The sequence below is a fragment of the Neofelis nebulosa genome, chromosome 13 (genome assembly GCF_028018385.1).
Source record: "Neofelis nebulosa isolate mNeoNeb1 chromosome 13, mNeoNeb1.pri, whole genome shotgun sequence".
NCBI classification, from domain to species: domain Eukaryota; kingdom Metazoa; phylum Chordata; class Mammalia; order Carnivora; family Felidae; genus Neofelis; species Neofelis nebulosa.
The window spans coordinates 73,334-85,402 of record NC_080794.1 but is presented as its reverse complement, the minus strand read 5'-3'; the positions used below and the strand labels follow the sequence as shown (position 1 = coordinate 85,402).

Genomic DNA, 12,069 nt, shown 5'->3' with positions numbered 1-12,069 from the left:
AAGGCACGGCCGGCCGGATGCCCCACGCTCGCTTCCACCCTCTTGCCAGTGAGTAGCCCGACCTGGTGCGGTGACGTGCGGTCCGGTGCGGTGCCGGATGGAAGCGGAGGCGGGCGTGGGGCCAAGCCGGGAGCGGCCTGCAAGAGTCCCGGGATCGGAGAACGCCGGGGCTTGCGCCTCAGCGCCTTGCCAGGGTCCTCTTGCGCGGCCTCCGCCACCCGCCCGGGGCCCGCGGCGGAGGGCGGCGGCAGGCAGGCAGGCAGGCAGGCAGGCAGGCGCGTGCACGGGTGAAGCGCCGCACCCGCTGGGCTGGGGACGCGTGGAGCAGGCTCTTGAGGCGCCCAGCGCCAGCCGCCCGCGTCTACGGCCATACCACCCTGAACGCGCCCGATCTCGTCTGATCTCGGAAGCTAAGCAGGGTCGGGCCTGGTTAGTACTTGGATGGGAGACCGCCTGGGAATACCGGGTGCTGTAGGCTTTTTCGCTTTTGGCCTTTGGCCTTTGGCCTCCTTGACCTCTCCTTTGGCGCCCGCCGCCCCTCCCCCCCTCCCTCCCTGGGTCCCTCTCTCCCCAGGGAGCGCGGCTGCTGGGGCCAAACACATCCCAGCCACGGATCCCTCTGCCCCTCCCGGGCCAGCAAAGCAGCCTGGCCTGGCCTGGCCCGGCCCCGCCCCGCCCCGCCCCGCCACGCACCCCAAGCCCGCACACACCCCCCCCCCTCCCCCCCCACCCGGCACTTCACGAGGGGCACGCTCCCCGCTCCCCGCTCCCCGCACCCGGCCAGATCCCACTGCACCGGCTGGAAGCCACGTCCCAGCTTTGCACCTTTCCTGAGACACCACCCACACCGGCACCCGCACCCGCACGGACGGGTGGGGGGGTGTGCGGTGAGGGCGGGACCGGAGGCTGGCGCCCGGGGACTGGAGGGTGGGGGCTGGGTGGGTGGATGCGAGAACCAGGAGCGGGCGGGCGGGGCCGCGAGACCCCAGACTCCCACTCCGCCACACGCCTGGGCTCCCTGGGTCCTGGACCTCTCCCCTCCCTCGAGCCCTCATCCCCAGGCAGGGTCCCTGGCATTTCGCGAGGCCCCGCTAGGGCAGCGGGCTCGGGCTGTTGATGTTCACTGGGGGCGCTGGCGCCTCCGGGGTGGGTATGCACCAGGTGGGGCAGACGGGAGGAGAAGGCCGGGTGGCTGGCTGCGCTCGCCCTGGGGCTGGGGAGGAGGCGCCGACACCCCGGCGGGGCGGGCCCCGGAAGGCACGGCCGGCCGGATGCCCCACGCTCGCTTCCACCCTCTTGCCAGTGAGTAGCCCGACCTGGTGCGGTGACGTGCGGTCCGGTGCGGTGCCGGATGGAAGCGGAGGCGGGCGTGGGGCCAAGCCGGGAGCGGCCTGCAAGAGTCCCGGGATCGGAGAACGCCGGGGCTTGCGCCTCAGCGCCTTGCCAGGGTCCTCTTGCGCGGCCTCTGCCACCCGCCCGGGGCCCGCGGCGGAGGGCGGCGGCAGGCAGGCAGGCAGGCAGGCGCGTGCACGGGTGAAGCGCCGCACCCGCTGGGCTGGGGACGCGTGGAGCAGGCTCTTGAGGCGCCCAGCGCCAGCCGCCCGCGTCTACGGCCATACCACCCTGAACGCGCCCGATCTCGTCTGATCTCGGAAGCTAAGCAGGGTCGGGCCTGGTTAGTACTTGGATGGGAGACCGCCTGGGAATACCGGGTGCTGTAGGCTTTTTCGCTTTTGGCCTTTGGCCTTTGGCCTCCTTGACCTCTCCTTTGGCGCCCGCCGCCCCTCCCCCCCTCCCTCCCTGGGTCCCTCTCTCCCCAGGGAGCGCGGCTGCTGGGGCCAAACACATCCCAGCCACGGATCCCTCTGCCCCTCCCGGGCCAGCAAAGCAGCCTGGCCTGGCCTGGCCCGGCCCCGCCCCGCCCCGCCCCGCCACGCACCCCAAGCCCGCACACACCCCCCCCTCCCCCCCCACCCGGCACTTCACGAGGGGCATGCTCCCCGCTCCCCGCTCCCCGCACCCGGCCAGATCCCACTGCACCGGCTGGAAGCCACGTCCCAGCTTTGCACCTTTCCTGAGACACCACCCACACCGGCACCCGCACCCGCACGGAGGGGTGGGGGGGTGTGCGGTGAGGGCGGGACCGGAGGCTGGCGCCCGGGGACTGGAGGGTGGGGGCTGGGTGGGTGGATGCGAGAACCAGGAGCGGGCGGGCGGGGCCGCGAGACCCCAGACTCCCACTCCGCCACACGCCTGGGCTCCCTGGGTCCTGGACCTCTCCCCTCCCTCGAGCCCTCATCCCCAGGCAGGGTCCCTGGCATTTCGCGAGGCCCCGCTAGGGCAGCGGGCTCGGGCTGTTGATGTTCACTGGGGGCGCTGGCGCCTCCGGGGTGGGTATGCACCAGGTGGGGCAGACGGGAGGAGAAGGCCGGGTGGCTGGCTGCGCTCGCCCTGGGGCTGGGGAGGAGGCGCCGACACCCCGGCGGGGCGGGCCCCGGAAGGCACGGCCGGCCGGATGCCCCACGCTCGCTTCCACCCTCTTGCCAGTGAGTAGCCCGACCTGGTGCGGTGACGTGCGGTCCGGTGCGGTGCCGGATGGAAGCGGAGGCGGGCGTGGGGCCAAGCCGGGAGCGGCCTGCAAGAGTCCCGGGATCGGAGAACGCCGGGGCTTGCGCCTCAGCGCCTTGCCAGGGTCCTCTTGCGCGGCCTCCACCACCCGCCCGGGGCCCGCGGCGGAGGGCGGCGGCAGGCAGGCAGGCAGGCAGGCAGGCGCGTGCACGGGTGAAGCGCCGCACCCGCTGGGCTGGGGACGCGTGGAGCAGGCTCTTGAGGCGCCCAGCGCCAGCCGCCCGCGTCTACGGCCATACCACCCTGAACGCGCCCGATCTCGTCTGATCTCGGAAGCTAAGCAGGGTCGGGCCTGGTTAGTACTTGGATGGGAGACCGCCTGGGAATACCGGGTGCTGTAGGCTTTTTCGCTTTTGGCCTTTGGCCTTTGGCCTCCTTGACCTCTCCTTTGGCGCCCGCCGCCCCTCCCCCCCTCCCTCCCTGGGTCCCTCTCTCCCCAGGGAGCGCGGCTGCTGGGGCCAAACACATCCCAGCCACGGATCCCTCTGCCCCTCCCGGGCCAGCAAAGCAGCCTGGCCTGGCCTGGCCCGGCCCCGCCCCGCCCCGCCCCGCCACGCACCCCAAGCCCGCACACACCCCCCCCCCTCCCCCCCCACCCGGCACTTCACGAGGGGCACGCTCCCCGCTCCCCGCTCCCCGCACCCGGCCAGATCCCACTGCACCGGCTGGAAGCCACGTCCCAGCTTTGCACCTTTCCTGAGACACCACCCACACCGGCACCCGCACCCGCACGGAGGGGTGGGGGGGTGTGCGGTGAGGGCGGGACCGGAGGCTGGCGCCCGGGGACTGGAGGGTGGGGGCTGGGTGGGTGGATGCCAGAACCAGGAGCGGGCGGGCGGGGCCGCGAGACCCCAGACTCCCACTCCGCCACACGCCTGGGCTCCCTGGGTCCTGGACCTCTCCCCTCCCTCGAGCCCTCATCCCCAGGCAGGGTCCCTGGCATTTCGCGAGGCCCCGCTAGGGCAGCGGGCTCGGGCTGTTGATGTTCACTGGGGGCGCTGGCGCCTCCGGGGTGGGTATGCACCAGGTGGGGCAGACGGGAGGAGAAGGCCGGGTGGCTGGCTGCGCTCGCCCTGGGGCTGGGGAGGAGGCGCCGACACCCCGGCGGGGCGGGCCCCGGAAGGCACGGCCGGCCGGATGCCCCACGCTCGCTTCCACCCTCTTGCCAGTGAGTAGCCCGACCTGGTGCGGTGACGTGCGGTCCGGTGCGGTGCCGGATGGAAGCGGAGGCGGGCGTGGGGCCAAGCCGGGAGCGGCCTGCAAGAGTCCCGGGATCGGAGAACGCCGGGGCTTGCGCCTCAGCGCCTTGCCAGGGTCCTCTTGCGCGGCCTCCGCCACCCGCCCGGGGCCCGCGGCGGAGGGCGGCGGCAGGCAGGCAGGCAGGCAGGCAGGCGCGTGCACGGGTGAAGCGCCGCACCCGCTGGGCTGGGGACGCGTGGAGCAGGCTCTTGAGGCGCCCAGCGCCAGCCGCCCGCGTCTACGGCCATACCACCCTGAACGCGCCCGATCTCGTCTGATCTCGGAAGCTAAGCAGGGTCGGGCCTGGTTAGTACTTGGATGGGAGACCGCCTGGGAATACCGGGTGCTGTAGGCTTTTTCGCTTTTGGCCTTTGGCCTTTGGCCTCCTTGACCTCTCCTTTGGCGCCCGCCGCCCCTCCCCCCTCCCTCCCTGGGTCCCTCTCTCCCCAGGGAGCGCGGCTGCTGGGGCCAAACACATCCCAGCCACGGATCCCTCTGCCCCTCCCGGGCCAGCAAAGCAGCCTGGCCTGGCCTGGCCCGGCCCCGCCCCGCCCCGCCCCGCCACGCACCCCAAGCCCGCACACAACCCCCCCCCTCCCCCCCCACCCGGCACTTCACGAGGGGCACGCTCCCCGCTCCCCGCTCCCCGCACCCGGCCAGATCCCACTGCACCGGCTGGAAGCCACGTCCCAGCTTTGCACCTTTCCTGAGACACCACCCACACCGGCACCCGCACCCGCACGGACGGGTGGGGGGGTGTGCGGTGAGGGCGGGACCGGAGGCTGGCGCCCGGGGACTGGAGGGTGGGGGCTGGGTGGGTGGATGCGAGAACCAGGAGCGGGCGGGCGGGGCCGCGAGACCCCAGACTCCCACTCCGCCACACGCCTGGGCTCCCTGGGTCCTGGACCTCTCCCCTCCCTCGAGCCCTCATCCCCAGGCAGGGTCCCTGGCATTTCGCGAGGCCCCGCTAGGGCAGCGGGCTCGGGCTGTTGATGTTCACTGGGGGCGCTGGCGCCTCCGGGGTGGGTATGCACCAGGTGGGGCAGACGGGAGGAGAAGGCCGGGTGGCTGGCTGCGCTCGCCCTGGGGCTGGGGAGGAGGCGCCGACACCCCGGCGGGGCGGGCCCCGGAAGGCACGGCCGGCCGGATGCCCCACGCTCGCTTCCACCCTCTTGCCAGTGAGTAGCCCGACCTGGTGCGGTGACGTGCGGTCCGGTGCGGTGCCGGATGGAAGCGGAGGCGGGCGTGGGGCCAAGCCGGGAGCGGCCTGCAAGAGTCCCGGGATCGGAGAACGCCGGGGCTTGCGCCTCAGCGCCTTGCCAGGGTCCTCTTGCGCGGCCTCTGCCACCCGCCCGGGGCCCGCGGCGGAGGGCGGCGGCAGGCAGGCAGGCAGGCAGGCGCGTGCACGGGTGAAGCGCCGCACCCGCTGGGCTGGGGACGCGTGGAGCAGGCTCTTGAGGCGCCCAGCGCCAGCCGCCCGCGTCTACGGCCATACCACCCTGAACGCGCCCGATCTCGTCTGATCTCGGAAGCTAAGCAGGGTCGGGCCTGGTTAGTACTTGGATGGGAGACCGCCTGGGAATACCGGGTGCTGTAGGCTTTTTCGCTTTTGGCCTTTGGCCTTTGGCCTCCTTGACCTCTCCTTTGGCGCCCGCCGCCCCTCCCCCCCTCCCTCCCTGGGTCCCTCTCTCCCCAGGGAGCGCGGCTGCTGGGGCCAAACACATCCCAGCCACGGATCCCTCTGCCCCTCCCGGGCCAGCAAAGCAGCCTGGCCTGGCCTGGCCCGGCCCCGCCCCGCCCCGCCCCGCCACGCACCCCAAGCCCGCACACACCCCCCCCTCCCCCCCCACCCGGCACTTCACGAGGGGCATGCTCCCCGCTCCCCGCTCCCCGCACCCGGCCAGATCCCACTGCACCGGCTGGAAGCCACGTCCCAGCTTTGCACCTTTCCTGAGACACCACCCACACCGGCACCCGCACCCGCACGGAGGGGTGGGGGGGTGTGCGGTGAGGGCGGGACCGGAGGCTGGCGCCCGGGGACTGGAGGGTGGGGGCTGGGTGGGTGGATGCGAGAACCAGGAGCGGGCGGGCGGGGCCGCGAGACCCCAGACTCCCACTCCGCCACACGCCTGGGCTCCCTGGGTCCTGGACCTCTCCCCTCCCTCGAGCCCTCATCCCCAGGCAGGGTCCCTGGCATTTCGCGAGGCCCCGCTAGGGCAGCGGGCTCGGGCTGTTGATGTTCACTGGGGGCGCTGGCGCCTCCGGGGTGGGTATGCACCAGGTGGGGCAGACGGGAGGAGAAGGCCGGGTGGCTGGCTGCGCTCGCCCTGGGGCTGGGGAGGAGGCGCCGACACCCCGGCGGGGCGGGCCCCGGAAGGCACGGCCGGCCGGATGCCCCACGCTCGCTTCCACCCTCTTGCCAGTGAGTAGCCCGACCTGGTGCGGTGACGTGCGGTCCGGTGCGGTGCCGGATGGAAGCGGAGGCGGGCGTGGGGCCAAGCCGGGAGCGGCCTGCAAGAGTCCCGGGATCGGAGAACGCCGGGGCTTGCGCCTCAGCGCCTTGCCAGGGTCCTCTTGCGCGGCCTCCACCACCCGCCCGGGGCCCGCGGCGGAGGGCGGCGGCAGGCAGGCAGGCAGGCAGGCAGGCGCGTGCACGGGTGAAGCGCCGCACCCGCTGGGCTGGGGACGCGTGGAGCAGGCTCTTGAGGCGCCCAGCGCCAGCCGCCCGCGTCTACGGCCATACCACCCTGAACGCGCCCGATCTCGTCTGATCTCGGAAGCTAAGCAGGGTCGGGCCTGGTTAGTACTTGGATGGGAGACCGCCTGGGAATACCGGGTGCTGTAGGCTTTTTCGCTTTTGGCCTTTGGCCTTTGGCCTCCTTGACCTCTCCTTTGGCGCCCGCCGCCCCTCCCCCCCTCCCTCCCTGGGTCCCTCTCTCCCCAGGGAGCCCGGCTGCTGGGGCCAAACACATCCCAGCCACGGATCCCTCTGCCCCTCCCGGGCCAGCAAAGCAGCCTGGCCTGGCCTGGCCCGGCCCCGCCCCGCCCCGCCCCGCCACGCACCCCAAGCCCGCACACAATCCCCCCCTCCCCCCCCACCCGGCACTTCACGAGGGGCACGCTCCCCGCTCCCCGCTCCCCGCACCCGGCCAGATCCCACTGCACCGGCTGGAAGCCACGTCCCAGCTTTGCACCTTTCCTGAGACACCACCCACACCGGCACCCGCACCCGCACGGAGGGGTGGGGGGGTGTGCGTTGAGGGCGGGACCGGAGGCTGGCGCCCGGGGACTGGAGGGTGGGGGCTGGGTGGGTGGATGCGAGAACCAGGAGCGGGCGGGCGGGGCCCGGAGACCCCAGACTCCCACTCCGCCACACGCCTGGGCTCCCTGGGTCCTGGACCTCTCCCCTCCCTCGAGCCCTCATCCCCAGGCAGGGTCCCTGGCATTTCGCGAGGCCCCGCTAGGGCAGCGGGCTCGGGCTGTTGATGTTCACTGGGGGCGCTGGCGCCTCCGGGGTGGGTATGCACCAGGTGGGGCAGACGGGAGGAGAAGGCCGGGTGGCTGGCTGCGCTCGCCCTGGGGCTGGGGAGGAGGCGCCGACACCCCGGCGGGGCGGGCCCCGGAAGGCACGGCCGGCCGGATGCCCCACGCTCGCTTCCACCCTCTTGCCAGTGAGTAGCCCGACCTGGTGCGGTGACGTGCGGTCCGGTGCGGTGCCGGATGGAAGCGGAGGCGGGCGTGGGGCCAAGCCGGGAGCGGCCTGCAAGAGTCCCGGGATCGGAGAACGCCGGGGCTTGCGCCTCAGCGCCTTGCCAGGGTCCTCTTGCGCGGCCTCCGCCACCCGCCCGGGGCCCGCGGCGGAGGGCGGCGGCAGGCAGGCAGGCAGGCAGGCAGGCGCGTGCACGGGTGAAGCGCCGCACCCGCTGGGCTGGGGACGCGTGGAGCAGGCTCTTGAGGCGCCCAGCGCCAGCCGCCCGCGTCTACGGCCATACCACCCTGAACGCGCCCGATCTCGTCTGATCTCGGAAGCTAAGCAGGGTCGGGCCTGGTTAGTACTTGGATGGGAGACCGCCTGGGAATACCGGGTGCTGTAGGCTTTTTCGCTTTTGGCCTTTGGCCTTTGGCCTCCTTGACCTCTCCTTTGGCGCCCGCCGCCCCTCCCCCCCTCCCTCCCTGGGTCCCTCTCTCCCCAGGGAGCGCGGCTGCTGGGGCCAAACACATCCCAGCCACGGATCCCTCTGCCCCTCCCGGGCCAGCAAAGCAGCCTGGCCTGGCCTGGCCCGGCCCCGCCCCGCCCCGCCCCGCCACGCACCCCAAGCCCGCACACACCCCCCCCCCCCTCCCCCCCCACCCGGCACTTCACGAGGGGCACGCTCCCCGCTCCCCGCTCCCCGCACCCGGCCAGATCCCACTGCACCGGCTGGAAGCCACGTCCCAGCTTTGCACCTTTCCTGAGACACCACCCACACCGGCACCCGCACCCGCACGGAGGGGTGGGGGGGTGTGCGGTGAGGGCGGGACCGGAGGCTGGCGCCCGGGGACTGGAGGGTGGGGGCTGGGTGGGTGGATGCGAGAACCAGGAGCGGGCGGGCGGGGCCGCGAGACCCCAGACTCCCACTCCGCCACACGCCTGGGCTCCCTGGGTCCTGGACCTCTCCCCTCCCTCGAGCCCTCATCCCCAGGCAGGGTCCCTGGCATTTCGCGAGGCCCCGCTAGGGCAGCGGGCTCGGGCTGTTGATGTTCACTGGGGGCGCTGGCGCCTCCGGGGTGGGTATGCACCAGGTGGGGCAGACGGGAGGAGAAGGCCGGGTGGCTGGCTGCGCTCGCCCTGGGGCTGGGGAGGAGGCGCCGACACCCCGGCGGGGCGGGCCCCGGAAGGCACGGCCGGCCGGATGCCCCACGCTCGCTTCCACCCTCTTGCCAGTGAGTAGCCCGACCTGGTGCGGTGACGTGCGGTCCGGTGCGGTGCCGGATGGAAGCGGAGGCGGGCGTGGGGCCAAGCCGGGAGCGGCCTGCAAGAGTCCCGGGATCGGAGAACGCCGGGGCTTGCGCCTCAGCGCCTTGCCAGGGTCCTCTTGCGCGGCCTCCGCCACCCGCCCGGGGCCCGCGGCGGAGGGCGGCGGCAGGCAGGCAGGCAGGCAGGCAGGCGCGTGCACGGGTGAAGCGCCGCACCCGCTGGGCTGGGGACGCGTGGAGCAGGCTCTTGAGGCGCCCAGCGCCAGCCGCCCGCGTCTACGGCCATACCACCCTGAACGCGCCCGATCTCGTCTGATCTCGGAAGCTAAGCAGGGTCGGGCCTGGTTAGTACTTGGATGGGAGACCGCCTGGGAATACCGGGTGCTGTAGGCTTTTTCGCTTTTGGCCTTTGGCCTTTGGCCTCCTTGACCTCTCCTTTGGCGCCCGCCGCCCCTCCCCCCCTCCCTCCCTGGGTCCCTCTCTCCCCAGGGAGCGCGGCTGCTGGGGCCAAACACATCCCAGCCACGGATCCCTCTGCCCCTCCCGGGCCAGCAAAGCAGCCTGGCCTGGCCTGGCCCGGCCCCGCCCCGCCCCGCCCCGCCACGCACCCCAAGCCCGCACACAACCCCCCCCCTCCCCCCCCACCCGGCACTTCACGAGGGGCACGCTCCCCGCTCCCCGCTCCCCGCACCCGGCCAGATCCCACTGCACCGGCTGGAAGCCACGTCCCAGCTTTGCACCTTTCCTGAGACACCACCCACACCGGCACCCGCACCCGCACGGAGGGGTGGGGGGGTGTGCGGTGAGGGCGGGACCGGAGGCTGGCGCCCGGGGACTGGAGGGTGGGGGCTGGGTGGGTGGATGCCAGAACCAGGAGCGGGCGGGCGGGGCCGCGAGACCCCAGACTCCCACTCCGCCACACGCCTGGGCTCCCTGGGTCCTGGACCTCTCCCCTCCCTCGAGCCCTCATCCCCAGGCAGGGTCCCTGGCATTTCGCGAGGCCCCGCTAGGGCAGCGGGCTCGGGCTGTTGATGTTCACTGGGGGCGCTGGCGCCTCCGGGGTGGGTATGCACCAGGTGGGGCAGACGGGAGGAGAAGGCCGGGTGGCTGGCTGCGCTCGCCCTGGGGCTGGGGAGGAGGCGCCGACACCCCGGCGGGGCGGGCCCCGGAAGGCACGGCCGGCCGGATGCCCCACGCTCGCTTCCACCCTCTTGCCAGTGAGTAGCCCGACCTGGTGCGGTGACGTGCGGTCCGGTGCGGTGCCGGATGGAAGCGGAGGCGGGCGTGGGGCCAAGCCGGGAGCGGCCTGCAAGAGTCCCGGGATCGGAGAACGCCGGGGCTTGCGCCTCAGCGCCTTGCCAGGGTCCTCTTGCGCGGCCTCCGCCACCCGCCCGGGGCCCGCGGCGGAGGGCGGCGGCAGGCAGGCAGGCAGGCAGGCAGGCGCGTGCACGGGTGAAGCGCCGCACCCGCTGGGCTGGGGACGCGTGGAGCAGGCTCTTGAGGCGCCCAGCGCCAGCCGCCCGCGTCTACGGCCATACCACCCTGAACGCGCCCGATCTCGTCTGATCTCGGAAGCTAAGCAGGGTCGGGCCTGGTTAGTACTTGGATGGGAGACCGCCTGGGAATACCGGGTGCTGTAGGCTTTTTCGCTTTTGGCCTTTGGCCTTTGGCCTCCTTGACCTCTCCTTTGGCGCCCGCCGCCCCTCCCCCCTCCCTCCCTGGGTCCCTCTCTCCCCAGGGAGCGCGGCTGCTGGGGCCAAACACATCCCAGCCACGGATCCCTCTGCCCCTCCCGGGCCAGCAAAGCAGCCTGGCCTGGCCTGGCCCGGCCCCGCCCCGCCCCGCCCCGCCACGCACCCCAAGCCCGCACACACCCCCCCCCCTCCCCCCCCACCCGGCACTTCACGAGGGGCACGCTCCCCGCTCCCCGCTCCCCGCACCCGGCCAGATCCCACTGCACCGGCTGGAAGCCACGTCCCAGCTTTGCACCTTTCCTGAGACACCACCCACACCGGCACCCGCACCCGCACGGAGGGGTGGGGGGGTGTGCGGTGAGGGCGGGACCGGAGGCTGGCGCCCGGGGACTGGAGGGTGGGGGCTGGGTGGGTGGATGCGAGAACCAGGAGCGGGCGGGCGGGGCCGCGAGACCCCAGACTCCCACTCCGCCACACGCCTGGGCTCCCTGGGTCCTGGACCTCTCCCCTCCCTCGAGCCCTCATCCCCAGGCAGGGTCCCTGGCATTTCGCGAGGCCCCGCTAGGGCAGCGGGCTCGGGCTGTTGATGTTCACTGGGGGCGCTGGCGCCTCCGGGGTGGGTATGCACCAGGTGGGGCAGACGGGAGGAGAAGGCCGGGTGGCTGGCTGCGCTCGCCCTGGGGCTGGGGAGGAGGCGCCGACACCCCGGCGGGGCGGGCCCCGGAAGGCACGGCCGGCCGGATGCCCCACGCTCGCTTCCACCCTCTTGCCAGTGAGTAGCCCGACCTGGTGCGGTGACGTGCGGTCCGGTGCGGTGCCGGATGGAAGCGGAGGCGGGCGTGGGGCCAAGCCGGGAGCGGCCTGCAAGAGTCCCGGGATCGGAGAACGCCGGGGCTTGCGCCTCAGCGCCTTGCCAGGGTCCTCTTGCGCGGCCTCCACCACCCGCCCGGGGCCCGCGGCGGAGGGCGGCGGCAGGCAGGCAGGCAGGCAGGCAGGCGCGTGCACGGGTGAAGCGCCGCACCCGCTGGGCTGGGGACGCGTGGAGCAGGCTCTTGAGGCGCCCAGCGCCAGCCGCCCGCGTCTACGGCCATACCACCCTGAACGCGCCCGATCTCGTCTGATCTCGGAAGCTAAGCAGGGTCGGGCCTGGTTAGTACTTGGATGGGAGACCGCCTGGGAATACCGGGTGCTGTAGGCTTTTTCGCTTTTGGCCTTTGGCCTTTGGCCTCCTTGACCTCTCCTTTGGCGCCCGCCGCCCCTCCCCCCCTCCCTCCCTGGGTCCCTCTCTCCCCAGGGAGCGCGGCTGCTGGGGCCAAACACATCCCAGCCACGGATCCCTCTGCCCCTCCCGGGCCAGCAAAGCAGCCTGGCCTGGCCTGGCCCGGCCCCGCCCCGCCCCGCCCCGCCACGCACCCCAAGCCCGCACACAATCCCCCCCTCCCCCCCCACCCGGCACTTCACGAGGGGCACGCTCCCCGCTCCCCGCTCCCCGCACCCGGCCAGATCCCACTGCACCGGCTGGAAGCCACGTCCCAGCTTTGCACCTTTCCTG

General features: G+C 73.6%; 10 non-coding genes across 10 annotated transcripts; all 10 read left to right on the top strand.

The window, feature by feature from the left end:
* Window positions 1–359: 359 nt before the first annotated feature.
* LOC131493785 (5S ribosomal RNA) lies at window positions 360–478 on the top strand. Its single transcript, XR_009252869.1, has one exon. It is a non-coding gene; the product is annotated as a 5S ribosomal RNA (ribosomal RNA).
* A 1,127-nt stretch (window positions 479–1,605) lies between these two features.
* LOC131493784 (5S ribosomal RNA) lies at window positions 1,606–1,724 on the top strand. The gene has a single exon (XR_009252868.1). It is a non-coding gene; the product is annotated as a 5S ribosomal RNA (ribosomal RNA).
* A 1,129-nt stretch (window positions 1,725–2,853) lies between these two features.
* Window positions 2,854–2,972, top strand: LOC131493783 (5S ribosomal RNA). Its single transcript, XR_009252867.1, has one exon. It is a non-coding gene; the product is annotated as a 5S ribosomal RNA (ribosomal RNA).
* A 1,131-nt stretch (window positions 2,973–4,103) lies between these two features.
* On the top strand, window positions 4,104–4,222 carry LOC131493780 (5S ribosomal RNA). Its single transcript, XR_009252865.1, has one exon. It is a non-coding gene; the product is annotated as a 5S ribosomal RNA (ribosomal RNA).
* Window positions 4,223–5,348: 1,126 nt separating this feature from the next.
* Window positions 5,349–5,467, top strand: LOC131493779 (5S ribosomal RNA). The gene has a single exon (XR_009252864.1). It is a non-coding gene; the product is annotated as a 5S ribosomal RNA (ribosomal RNA).
* Window positions 5,468–6,596: 1,129 nt separating this feature from the next.
* Window positions 6,597–6,715, top strand: LOC131493778 (5S ribosomal RNA). Its single transcript, XR_009252863.1, has one exon. It is a non-coding gene; the product is annotated as a 5S ribosomal RNA (ribosomal RNA).
* A 1,130-nt stretch (window positions 6,716–7,845) lies between these two features.
* Window positions 7,846–7,964, top strand: LOC131493777 (5S ribosomal RNA). The gene has a single exon (XR_009252862.1). It is a non-coding gene; the product is annotated as a 5S ribosomal RNA (ribosomal RNA).
* Window positions 7,965–9,097: 1,133 nt separating this feature from the next.
* LOC131493776 (5S ribosomal RNA) lies at window positions 9,098–9,216 on the top strand. Its single transcript, XR_009252861.1, has one exon. It is a non-coding gene; the product is annotated as a 5S ribosomal RNA (ribosomal RNA).
* A 1,131-nt stretch (window positions 9,217–10,347) lies between these two features.
* Window positions 10,348–10,466, top strand: LOC131493775 (5S ribosomal RNA). Its single transcript, XR_009252860.1, has one exon. It is a non-coding gene; the product is annotated as a 5S ribosomal RNA (ribosomal RNA).
* Window positions 10,467–11,596: 1,130 nt separating this feature from the next.
* LOC131493774 (5S ribosomal RNA) lies at window positions 11,597–11,715 on the top strand. The gene has a single exon (XR_009252859.1). It is a non-coding gene; the product is annotated as a 5S ribosomal RNA (ribosomal RNA).
* The last annotated feature ends 354 nt before the right edge of the window (window positions 11,716–12,069 follow it).